The sequence below is a fragment of the Mus musculus genome, chromosome 7 (assembly GCF_000001635.26).
Source record: "Mus musculus strain C57BL/6J chromosome 7, GRCm38.p6 C57BL/6J".
In the NCBI taxonomy this organism is placed as follows: Eukaryota; Metazoa; Chordata; class Mammalia; order Rodentia; family Muridae; genus Mus; species Mus musculus.
This window is the reverse complement of record NC_000073.6, coordinates 75,250,612-75,263,219: the sequence shown is the minus strand read 5'-3', so window position 1 is coordinate 75,263,219 and position 12,608 is coordinate 75,250,612. Positions and strand designations below refer to the sequence as shown.

At 45.7% G+C, this 12,608-nt stretch overlaps 1 protein-coding gene across 7 annotated transcripts in view; it reads left to right on the top strand.

Moving 5' to 3' along the window:
* Positions 1-12,608, top strand: part of Sv2b (synaptic vesicle glycoprotein 2 b) — a 194,369-nt gene that overhangs the window by 46,043 nt on the left and 135,718 nt on the right. Inside the window, exon 2 of one of the 7 annotated variants that reach the window (NM_001360571.1) lies at positions 4,770-5,019. The exons of the other annotated variants lie outside the window; for them this stretch is intronic. The gene's annotated coding sequence lies outside the window, so the exon portion shown is untranslated. The remainder of the gene's footprint in view (positions 1-4,769; positions 5,020-12,608) is intronic. 7 annotated transcript variants of the gene reach the window in all.

Genomic DNA, 12,608 nt, shown 5'->3' with positions numbered 1-12,608 from the left:
TGGCTGCACTGGCACAGCCTCAAGATGGAGTCCAGTGCTGGTACTCTGTAGATATGTGTCCCATAGGCTCATTTTTCCTCATCTGTACAATGGGATTACACTAGTTATTATCTCTCCTGGTTGTTTTGTGACTATGAGGAACTAGCCCATGGCAAACCATAAGCACTGTGGTCTGTTGTACACAGTTTTTCATAGCTGTGAGTTAGATTTCTGAGACAAGCTTTGACCATGGACCTGCCAAATGATCAGTGTCTGAATGAGTCTCAGAGCCAGAACTAGGTCATCAGAGATCAGAAAGCAGAAGGGCAGGTTGACTGCTGAAGGTCAGTTCCTATTATATAGAAGGATGCCAACAAGGGTCAGGATGAAATAGGTAAGGGGTGGAGGGGGCAGGAGAGAGTACCAAATGTGGGCAGCCTATCAAGGTATGCTATGCTGAGTAAGATAAAGGAGGGAGGATTTAATGAAGAAGCACGTGTAGAAGGCCACATGATGACAATGCAGAGATTTGGGGTGATGCAGCCGCAAGCTAAGGAATGGTGGCAACCACCAGGTGTGGGGTGAGGCAAGATAGAATTCTTTCCTCTCGTCTTCAGAGAGAAGTGGTCCTGCTTTTGACTTTAAGCAATTTACAGGAAAGTTTCCTCTTGTTTTAAGTCATATCCAGTTTGTGTTGACTATTGTTATGGTAGATCCAGGAAATCGATAGACCTTCTCTCTAAGAGCCTGGGTCCTCAAGGTAGGCCCCGAATACCATGATGGGGGGAGAAAAATGGAGGGGGCTTGGACCTTCTGTCTCATGGCTAATTAGTTGTTATCAGTGAGCTACCTGCCCTAAATGCTTGCACATATTCTAAACCCTGCATCCTTTCCCCACCATATCCTACCCTTCATTCGTCCAGAGAAGCTGCCGAGGAAAGAAGGTTGGTATGAAAAATCCCATGGGGATGAGTGGGCATGGCTGGAATTTGAGGTGGAACATGGAAGGCAGAGGTAGAGTTGTAAATGGTAGAGTCCCCTCCACAAGGTCCAAAGTAGACAGCTGTGTCCTCAGCTCCTAAAGAGCTCTCAAAGCAGCCAGCCTTAGCTTATCTCAGTACCCATGGTCCAGCTGAGCAGGCTTCTGTACAATGAATCATCACACATGGGTTCTGGGTGCACAGAAATCTAACTATAATTATGTTTTGTTACAATCTGAGAGTGTGGCGAGAACTTCTTATACGTGTTTTGTCTCTCTGGTCTCCTCTAGACCTAGGTGAAGGACCTGGTTGTCAATCAATGATGTCAAACAAGGCTTTCCATCCTAGATCTTTGTGTGTCTCTTGGGTTTTTGTGCCGAGTGTTTGTTTGTTTGTTTGCTTGTTTTTTCTAAAAGCTGAAGGTCAAGTTTGGGGATTGACTCAACTGTAACTGCCTGTTACTGAGGGGGCCCTCCCCTCTCACGATGGCCTTCGTGAAAGGAAGGTGGCTACGGCATGGATAACACTGGCAGCAAAATTTCTTCAGTTGATTTGTAATTGATAAGAGCAAATTTAAAATAAGCCGAACCACTTGACCAAGATGGAAAGATCAGATGTCAGTGCTTAGATATCATGTGATGGTTCTTGTTCTTGGCAGTTGAGAAAGTCAGTCCAGCTGGATGTTCACTCATTAATCCTTAAGACCCATGAGACTTCCCTAGAGACCCATGTCTATCTTAACTTTTAAAGTTATCTTCTCTCTTTTCAAGAATCTGTGAGGCCCAGATACCAGTACTTGCATGGATTAACATAGGCATCAAAGTAAAATATGGGTTTTATAGGAGAAAGAGACAAGGTCAAACAGAAATCAAGGAATGAGAGATTTTTGAAATCATTTTCTCATTAATTTATTTATTCATTTTACATCTCAATATCAACAACCCCCCTCCTTCTAGTGTCCCCTACAATGATCCTTCCTTTATCCTCCTTTCCTTCTCTGAAAAGGAGGAGCATCCATCTCCCCTCACCCCCCCTGTCCTACATCAATTCACTGCATGATCAGATGCACCCTCTCCCATTGAGGCCAGAGAAGATGGCTCAGTTAAAGGAATGGGATTCACAGGCAGGCAAGAGATTCAGGGACAGCCTCTGCTTCAGTTGTTGGGGGACCCACATGAAAACAAAGCTGCACATCTGTACCTTTGTGCAGGGGGTGGGGCCTAGGTCCAGCCCACTCTTTGGTGGGTAGTTCAGTCCCTGGAAGCCCCCAAGGTTCCAGGTTAGTTGACTCTGTTGGTCCTCCTGTGGAGTCCTTGATCTCATGAAGAGATATTTTATGTTCCTATCATGGAGGGCTCCAGGCCACTGAAGGCTGGAGTCTAGTAGAAATGTTTCAGGTGGATTCAACTGCCTGTGACATTTGGGAGTAAGCACTACCAAGGTATCCCAGTGAGCTCTCTTCCTTGGTACACTGAGAAAGAGAGACTGTGTGACACAGGGACTGCTTGGAGATGGAGTCGCCTGTGTGAGGCTAGCTGATGAGCATGTACTCCTGAGAAAGGTCTATGAGAGGCTCGGGGACTTGCAGGGTTAGTCGACCATAAGGACCACAGAGCTCCCATTTCTTCCTTTTCTAGTGATCCTTCTCAGGGGCCAACACAGGGCGTTCAAGCCGAGGAAAACTTGAGCCTCGAGAAAATCAGAAGGCTGGGGAACAGACACAGGAACTGAGGACTTGGGCAAACCCAGAGGAGCAGAAGCAGGTTAGCAAGGGAAAGAGGCTCAGGAGAGATTGGTGCCAGTGGCTCTGGACTGACCATACTTCTTGGTGACCGACCTGGCTTAACCATACAAGGTCAAGTCAAGCATTTGTCCTTCTCCAGTAATTTCTAGTCAAATTTCCACATCAGATAGTCAGATAAATGGAGATGTGATCAATTCAGTGTGACAATCAAAACTTCCCAGGGAAGCTCCTATGACCTGCTTCAAACAACGCCTGGAAAGCCTCCGGGGCTGTAACAGCCTGTTAGCCTTTGTTCTCAGGCATAAACTCCCCAGGTTTATGAGCCACATGGCGAACTCCTCACTTCCTTTATGTGGGCTGCTAATTGGAATTTTTATGTTTTCATAAAGTGGCAGCACAGATGCCTCATGTGGAAGCTAAAGGCCCAAACAACCAGAACAGGCAGGATCCTGGCTCTTGCTACCCAGGGTCTTTTGTTGTTACCCTTGAATTTGGTGGAGACTCAGGTCAGGAGCTAGCTGAAGCCCTGTGGATGTCACACATTCAATCCTGGCAGCAGGGGCTGAATTTGGAAATTCAGACTAGGATTGTAGAAGACTTTTTCCTTTTTCTCCATTCCCACTGTGATGGTTTGTGTTCTTGGACCAGGGAGTGGCACCATTTGGAGGTGTGGCCTTGTTGGAATAGGTGTGACCTGGTTGAAGTAGTTGTGTCACTGTGGGTGTGGGCTTAATACTCTCAGCCTAGGTGCCTAGCTCCTGACCTGAGTCTCCACCAAAGTCAAGGGTAACAACAAAAGACCCTGGGTAGCAAGAGCCAGGATCCTGCCTGTTCTGGTTATCTGGGCCTTTAGCTTCCACATGAGGCATCTATGCTGCCATTTTATGAAAACATAAAAATTCCAAGTGGAAGTCAGTCTTCCACTAGCAGCCTTTGGATGGAGACGTAGAACTTTCAGCTCTGCCCTGTGCCATGCCTGCCTGGATGTTGCCGTGCTCCCACCTTGATGATAATGGACTGAACCTCTGAACCTGTAAGCCAGCCCCAATTAAATGTCATTTTTTATAAGACTTGGCTTGGTCATGGTGTCTGTTCACAGCAGTAAAACCCTAACTAATATACCCACCCTTATCAAAGTCCTCTGAGACTTCTGGGAAGTATTCTCCAGAGGAAATGGATACAAATTAACCAGGGATATGTGGACAACAGATGGTTTGTGTTAGATGCTCTAGGTCTCATTGGGATGCCTTCAGAGACACTTGGGAGACCCAACCTTCCTGTCTCTCTTTCCCCATTCTTCTCTTCCTGCCCATCCCAGCTACATAACAAATATAATTTCCACCTTTCTTCCTGTCTCCAGGATGATTTTATCTAGAGTAATGCATAGATTTCTTTGAGACTCTTCTCATAAATTTTTAAACACTTTTTATTAGCATATATTAATTATACATAATAATGGGTTTCATTATGAGTTTTTTCATGCATATGATGATATAGTTTGGCTGTATTCACCCTCCCGTGACCCTTTATTATCTCCCTCCAACTCCTCTTGATTCAGTCCTGCTTGCAAATAGTCCTCCTTCTACCTTCACTTCCTCTGTGACTGTGTGTTGATGAATCCGACCTTGTTCATTCCTGCACAAGTAACCACAGCTGCTGTGACATCATGTGTATGAAGCTACATCATGTTCAGAAGCCAACATTCCACATTAACACCCTTTCTCCAGCTCTTACACCCTCCCTAGCCCTTGTCGTGGGATGCTGAAGGGAATGATGCATGCCTCTCATTTAAGGCTGAGCATTCAACAGTCATTTATTTTCAGAACTTTGACTAGTTATGAGCCTCTGCATAAACATACATATTTAGAGTTACTATTTGATATGTACATTGTATCCATTTAGCAAAACAGCGAAGAGTATCCTTCTCAGCAAGGCCTATGGCCTCCCCAGCCAGGGGATTTTGAACAGCAGCACAAAACCATTTTTTTGATGCTGAGAATGTCCTCGATACCAAAAGTCTGTTCTAAGCACTTTGTATGTTGTTTCTCATTTATTCCACACTACAGCTCTGACATGAGAGTGCTGCCGTCAACCAATCATCAAGAGAGGATGAAGCACATCAGAGTTAATTAACAGGGAGTAGAGTTAAGAGGCAGAGCCAGGATTTGAACTAGAATATAGAACAAGACTCTGCTTGTCGAATGAAGAACAAGGTCATCAGACTGGGTGGGATCCAGTGTCTTTTACCACTTGGCTTCATCTGCCTTGTCTCTTGTGTCTGCTTCAGAGTGCCCCATGTGCCTTCATCAACATCAGGTACTTCCTTAACACCACCAAGTTTCCCCCACCCACATGATCCTCCAGGTTTACTGAGTTCTGAGCATGTAGGCCAGGGATGCTGATCTTGGATTAGAGGATTTGGTTGAGTCCTGACTTTACTCTGTCTCTGTCTCTGTCTCTGTCTCTGTCTCTGTCTCTGTCTCTGTCTCTGTCTCTGTCTCTGTCTCTGTCTCTGTCTCTCTCTCTGTCCGTGGGTGGTCGGCTTCCTTCTCTGACCTTTGCTATTTTTGACCGTGGGAGGTAGAGCTTGGACTCAGCATCTTCTGCTCATGTCTGGCTCAGACACTTAGAGCTCCACCGTGGTGCTCCAGACAAATGGAGATGAGAGATGGGTTTTGAGTCTGGCCTTTATCTCTTAGCCCCTTTTCTGAGTGCACATTGACTCCAGCATCTCCCAGGGAGCTCTGATTTGGCTGGTTTGCCTTACCACATGTGTGACTTAAGTAGCCAGTGTTTTGCATTTCCTTAGTTGTTGTAGCATATTTTCAGAGACTAGTGATAACAAACAAATTCTGCACATGCTCAGTACATATGCTTGGGAGCATTCTTCATCCATGATGTAGAGCCCACAGACACGGACACACTACTTGTCAACAAAAAGGACAGAACTAGTGATGTATCAACATCACAGACTTCAAAAATGTATGTCAAATGAAACAAGCCAAGCATACACACTACAAAATTGTACAATTCCATCCATAGGAAACTCTAGAAAAGGCCCATCCTTTATACATGAATAGTTTCTTGGGGGCTGGAATGGAAGCAGGGGTTAATGGTAGCAACATGGAATGATGGGGTATTCTAAGCCTGGGCTGTGGTAATGTCTACAGAATAATGTGACTTCTCAAACCTAGAGATAAATGGAAGTCATATATAAATAAAGTAACTGAATTTGAGAGTAAAACAGGAAAAGTACAAAATAAAATATCGGAGTAGCGTACTTAAAGGTTTATATGAAATGACTAAGAGAAATATATTAAACAGCATAAACATTTTTTTTAAAACTCCATGACAAAGACATTTAAAATGTGAGGCTGGAGAGGTGGCTGAGCAATTGAGATCAAGGATCTCTTTTGTAAAGGACATGAGTTCAGTTCCCAGCACCCAGTCAGCTAGCCGTGTAGCCGTGGAGCCATGTAGCTATGCAAATAAAACCTTAAACCTGTCCCAGGCATTTTGAAATGTGAAGAACTGACTTTTTGGAAGTATAAATAAACTAATTTATTTTTAGAGATTATTGAGATTGTACCTGTTAACATTTAAAATGTGTATTCCTTTAGTAAAGTCATTCCTATTCTAACAAGCTGTCTTCTAGAGAGACACGATGCACATATATTCAGGCAAATGCCTGTGATTATTTGCTGGGTTTCTGGAAAATAATAAGAAATGGGGGCAGGTGCATTTTTAAAAATAGGGATGCTTGAATATACTTTGTTGCATCAAAAATAATAGCAAGTAATGTAATATTGTGCAGCCCAGAAAGAAGTAGAAGCATTGTTCTCACGGACTAGGAAGGCTGTGTGCTACCGATTCCTTTTCTGTTCCTGTAACAAGTCAGACACTTCTGATTCCTGAGCATTGGTTTTGTGTTTCTGTTGTTCTGATGGCAAATTCTGGCTCCACCCTGTAGGTTCTGACTCCAACGGCATTTTACTGTTTCTGGCCTTCATAGATGTGCATGCTTTCCCAGGGTGTACCTACCTCTGGGCCAGAATAGAGTCTGGGGATAGTCTTGACTGCTATCAATTTTTATGGGGTTTGTTCTGTGGCCTTGGGCTAGGAAATGATAAGGTCATTCCAATTTCTCATCATCCCCATACCTTTTGGCTCCCAGGGTTCCCCTTTTCTTGCCCTGCCCCCATCTAGGAATTTGAGGTTTATTCTTCCTGCTCAATTCTGTACTTGCAGTGGATAGGCCTCTTGAGTCAAAACAGTGAGATAAAACAGAAAAAAAATTAAAGGGACTCTGCTCACACTTTTCAGATGAAAGAGTCCCTTCCCAGTGGTCATAAGAGAGGATTTCTCTCAAGGTTTGGTGCTTGTGTGGCTGTCCATGACATGGTGGCTGTGAGGATGCAGGTTCTTGACTGTGGTTAACTTGGGACATGGACAGCCAGGAGGAAAAACGTGAGGAGGCCACTGCATTTGGTGTCTCACAGGTGTCCCACTTATGGGTCTTCAGGGCACAAAGAGGAAAATTTCCCAGTAGATGTGTCTGTTGGTCTCTATGGGAGGAGTGTGAGCTGGAAGAACTGAGAGCTGAAAGAAAGTCAATCCAGGAACCCCCCTCTACTGTCTCTTGCCTGTGTCTTGATTTTCCTCTCCAGCATGGCTGCTATCATTTGCCGTGTAGAATCCTCCCGTAGTTGCTCTATCTAGTTTGTGCAGGGGTTTTCACTGCAATCAGCAGGAGGGATGGAGCAGAGAGTATTCCTTCATGCAGCTAGACTGTTAGGAATGTAAATGACAGTGAACCCCTAAGCCCTTAGAGCAAATTAAAGGACAGTGTGGACCTTGGAGTTCTCCTGTGTCCAGAGAAAAGCTAGGCTGAAGTCCTCTCCTTAACTCAGCAGTTTACTGTCACTTTATAAATGACCCCTCTCATGGTCCATTGGTCATCTGAGGTCTGTAGGGCATTTCTTTATCTTTTTGCTTCTGAGAGACTAGTTCCATCTCTTTCTTTTCCCTCATGCGTTACAGGGTACTTCCCATTTAAGAAGGGCTTATCAATATAAACCGTCGCTCTTTTCTCACAACAACTGAGGGAAGAGACTCAAGCACAGGAACACCCAGTGTTGATGGAAAGCTTCTCCCTCGACTGTATGTGCACAGGAAATGTTCTGGCTGCTGGTGAGGGTTGTGGGAAGGCAGAGAAGACCTCACCTCAAGGAAGCTCATTCTAAGGTGTGAAAGATGGACCAGAAATGGGTTACTGAGGGGTAAGTGAGGTTAATTTTAGGTTGTGTTAGTGAGCAGGGTGATGCCTACAGATGGAGTGGGGTGGAGTTGCATTGGTGTGGACAGCTGGTAGAAAGAACTAAGTTTACAGTTTGTTTACTTGTACATTACCTAACCACTTGGCATCGCCCTCTTGTGTGATATGCCTGTGATTTTCATTGCAAAAATCAGTGTAAATAAGGCAGAAAGACACATGTTTAGAAAAGAATCAGTGACTTTCCTATTCATGAAGTCATTGTAGAGACCATTCTTAGGGTTTTACTGCTGTGAAGAGACACCATGACCAACGCAACTCTTATAAGGACAGCATCTAATAGTGGCTGGCTTACAGGTTCAGAGATTCAGTCCATTATCATCAAGGCGGGAACATGGCAGTGTCTAGACAGGCATGGTGTGGGAGGAGCTGAGAGTTCTACATCTTCATTTGAAGGCAGCTAAGAGAGGACTGGCTTCTCCTTGGCTAGGAGGACAGTCTCATTACCCACCCCGACAGTGAGACACTTCCTCCAACAAGGCCACACCTTCTAATAATGCCATTCCCTGGGTCAAGTGTATTCAAATCACTCAAACCACTCATTATCAATTTTTAGCTAAGCTGTTCTGCTGTTTGTTGGGGAAGTGGGAACCCGATCTTTACAATGAGGCTCTCTGACTTCAAAACGTAGCTGCCATATGACCTCAGGCAAGCACTTGGATCTGTCTGTGCTTCAGTTTCATCATTCCTAAATCAGTGCTTCTCAACCTTCCAAATGCTGCAGCCCTTTAAGATCATATCATGGTGACCCCAACCATAAAATCATTTCATTGCTACTTCATAACTGCAACTTTACTACTTTTATGAGTCATAATAACAAATGTCTGCATTTTCTGATGGTTGTAGGGAAACCCCTGAGACGGTCATTCAACCTCAGAAGGGTTGTGATCCACAGGTTGAGAACAGCTGCTCAATGGAAGTATGAATAGTGTTTACTAGTGGCATTATTAGCGCAATTATATAATGTGTACAAAACGCATAGTAAGTTGTCCGCATGAGTATTGCTACCACCTTTCTGAGCATGAGGAGTTTGGGTGTTTGCTGGGGTTCAGGGCTGGATGCTTGGTGAATCTCTGTGCCCTTGCCTGTCTGTAGCTGTGGCTGCTCACTGTACTTACAGGGTCGTGTATCATGCTGGCAGCTAATTTTCCCTGAGCAATGGGCTGGAATGGTTCACAGAGGCTGTGCTCACATCTGTAAAATGCACAGACCACTAAAATGGCCTCTTCTCCGCTCATGAAGAGAATGGATGACTGCAGCAGCTGTATTGATCGGACAGCAGTTTTTCTCTCTTTTGGAAAAATGCCGTGCTTAGCCTGCAAAGGCAACTCTGGTAGTTGATGCTTTCTTCTTTTGGCTTTCTGACAAAGCCTGTGACTTGGCAGTGTTCTGAGAGGATGTTGAAGGGGATCTGCTGTTGAATATTCTGTGCCTCATGGATCACACATGGAGAGAGATGAGTGGGGTTAGGAACATCATAGTCCTTACCATCATTTAGATATCCATGTCTTGAAACACCAGTCCGAGGACCCTATTTTGTGGGTTGAAGCTCAGTTGTGATGCAAAATCTTTTCAGATTGGTAGCAGTGTTGGTGTTCCTGCTGTGTGGTGGTATAGTGGATAGCTATATTTGTTTAAGCACATTGGCTGGGGCTAGGGAGTTAGTTCAACTGGTAAGGTACTTGCTTTGCAAGTATGATGGATGAACTGAGTTTTATGCCCAGAATCCACATTAAAAACAGATCAAAACTGGAGTGTGATGTTATATGTAATTAATCCCAGTGCTGTGGAGGCAGAGGCAGAGGCAGAGGCAGAGGCAGAGGCAGAGGCAGAGGCAGAGGCAGAGGCAGAGGCAGAGGCAGAGGCAGAGGCAGAGGCAGAGGCAGAGGCAGAGGCAGAGGCAGAGGCAGAGGCAGAGGCAGAGGCAGAGGCAGAGGCAGAGGCAGAGGCAGAGGCAGGAGAGGCAGAGGGGCAGAGAGGCAGAGGCAGAGAGGCAGAGGCAGAGGTAGAGGAGAGGCAGAGGGGCAGAGAGGCAGAGAGGCAGAGAGGCAGAGAGGCAGAGAGGCAGAGAGGCAGAGAGGCAGAGAGAGAGGCAGAGAGGCAGAGAGGCAGAGAGAGAGGCAGAGAGGCAGAGAGGCAGAGAGGCAGAGAGAGAGAGGGGCAGAGATGCAGAGAGAGAGGCAGAGAGAGGCAGAGAGGCAGAGAGGCAGAGAGGCAGAGAGGCAGAGAGGCAGAGAGGCAGAGAGGCAGAGAGAGAGGCAGAGAGGCAGAGAGGCAGAGAGAGAGGCAGAGAGGCAGAGAGGCAGAGAGAGAGAGGGGCAGAGATGCAGAGAGAGAGGCAGAGAGAGGCAGAGAGGCAGAGAGGCAGAGAGGCAGAGAGGCAGAGAGGCAGAGAGGCAGAGAGGCAGAGAGGCAGAGAGGCAGAGAGGCAGAGAGGCAGAGAGGCAGAGAGGCAGAGAGGCAGAGAGGCAGAGAGGCAGAGGCAGAGACAGGAGGAAGATTAGGCCAACCAGCCTCAGTGAACCAATGAGCCCCAGTGAAAGATATTGTCCCCCAAGACAAGGTGGCCAGAATCTGAAGAAACAGCTAGAGTTATTTCCTGGTTTTCAGATGCACATACATGCACCTCCCCACCATGTGCAGTACACACACACACACACACACACACACACACACACACACACACACACACACACGCACACACACACACAAAACGTATCAGCCATCTGAACATGGTGGTACACATTTAAATCCTGCATTTGAGAGGCTGAAGCAGAAGGAGGGTGAGATTGAGACCAGCCTGGGATAACTAATGAGATACTCCCCCAAAAATGGAAAAAAAAAGAAGGAAAAGAAATCTGCTGTTGTACATGTGGGTCTGTGTAAACAACATATCCATAAAGCACACATGGTCAGAAGCAGAAAGGCTGGATCCATTTAATGAGTGCATAGTGCCTTTTCTACCTGGCTGCAGACTCTTCCTAAGCTATTCCCTCTCCACCCCCTTCTTGTACTCTACTGCACCAGTTTTCCTGCGGGTGTCAGTTTTAGACATCCAGAGGGCAAGCTGCTTCCGACTTCCTTATAAGGTCTTCCAGGTATCTGACTCTCTGTGAAGCCCAAAGTCACAAAGCTATGCATAAAATACAGCTCGGCCTCTGGGTTAACCTCAGGTAGCCATCTTCTCTCCATCACATATCATTTTGTAGTTCTTCTTTTTTTCTGCTTTTGAAATATGCGCATATATCCAGAAGATGCCCCAACGGGTAAGAAGGACACATGCTCCACTATGTTCATAGCAGCCTTATTTATAATAGCCAGAAGCTGGAAAGAACCCAGATGCCCCTCAACAGAGGAATGGATACAGAAAATGTGGTACATCTACACAATGGAGTACTACTCAGCTATTAAAAAGAATGAATTTATGAAATTCCTAGCCAAATGGATGGACCTGGAGGGCATCATCCTGAGTGAGGTAACACATTCACAAAGAAACTCACACAATATGTACTCACTGATAAGTGGATATTAGCCCCAAACCTAGGATACCCAAGTTATAAGATACAATTTGCTAAACACGTGAAACTCAAGAAGAATGAAGACTGAAGTGTGGACACTATGCCCCTCCTTAGAACTGGGAACAAAACACCCATGGAAGGAGTTACAGAGACAAAGTTTGGAGCTGAGATGAAAGGATGGACCATGTAGAGACTGCCATATCCAGGGATCCACCTCATAATCAGCATCCAAACGCTCACACCATTGCATACCCTAGCAAGATTTTATTGAAAGGACCCAGATGTAGCTGTCTCTTGTGAGACTATGCCGGGGCCTAGCAAACACAGAAGTGGATGCTCACAGTCAGCTAATGGATGGATCACAGGGCTCCCAATGGAGGAGCTAGAGAAAGTACCCAAGGAGCTAAAGGGATCTGCAACCCTATAGGTGGAACAACATTATGAACTAACCAGTACCCCGGAGCTCTTGACTCTAGCTGCATATATATCAAAAGATGGCCTAGTCGGCCATCACTGGAAAGAGAGGCCCATTGGACACGCAAACTTTATATGCCCCAGTACAGGGGAACGCCAGGGCCAAAAAGGGGGAGTGGGTGGGCAGGGGAGTGGGGGTGGGTGGGTATGAGGGACTTTTGGTATAGCATTGGAAATGTAAATAAGCTAAATACCTAATAAAAATGGAAAAAAAGAAATATGCGCACAGGCTTCTCTAATTGGTAGAAAGTAGAGATGAACCTGAAGAAGAGCCTAGAGAGAGGCAGGCTGATGGACATAAGATCCCAAGAGCCCTCGCTCGCTCCTCAGTGCAAAGGTTCCTCCGTACTGCTTCCTCCCACAAAGGCTCCAGTTTCTCCTCAACAAGTAAAAGCAGAAAACGAGAGTAAGACTTTTCTCTTTGGAGACAGCTCATCTAGGCCCCAAGTTCTACTCTTTACAAGACGTGTGAATCTTGTAGGCAACTTAAGTTCTCTGGGCTATGATGTCGAGGGACAGAAAAATTTCCTCCCCAATGCATTAGGTGAATTAATGTATGTAACATATAATATGATTGTCTG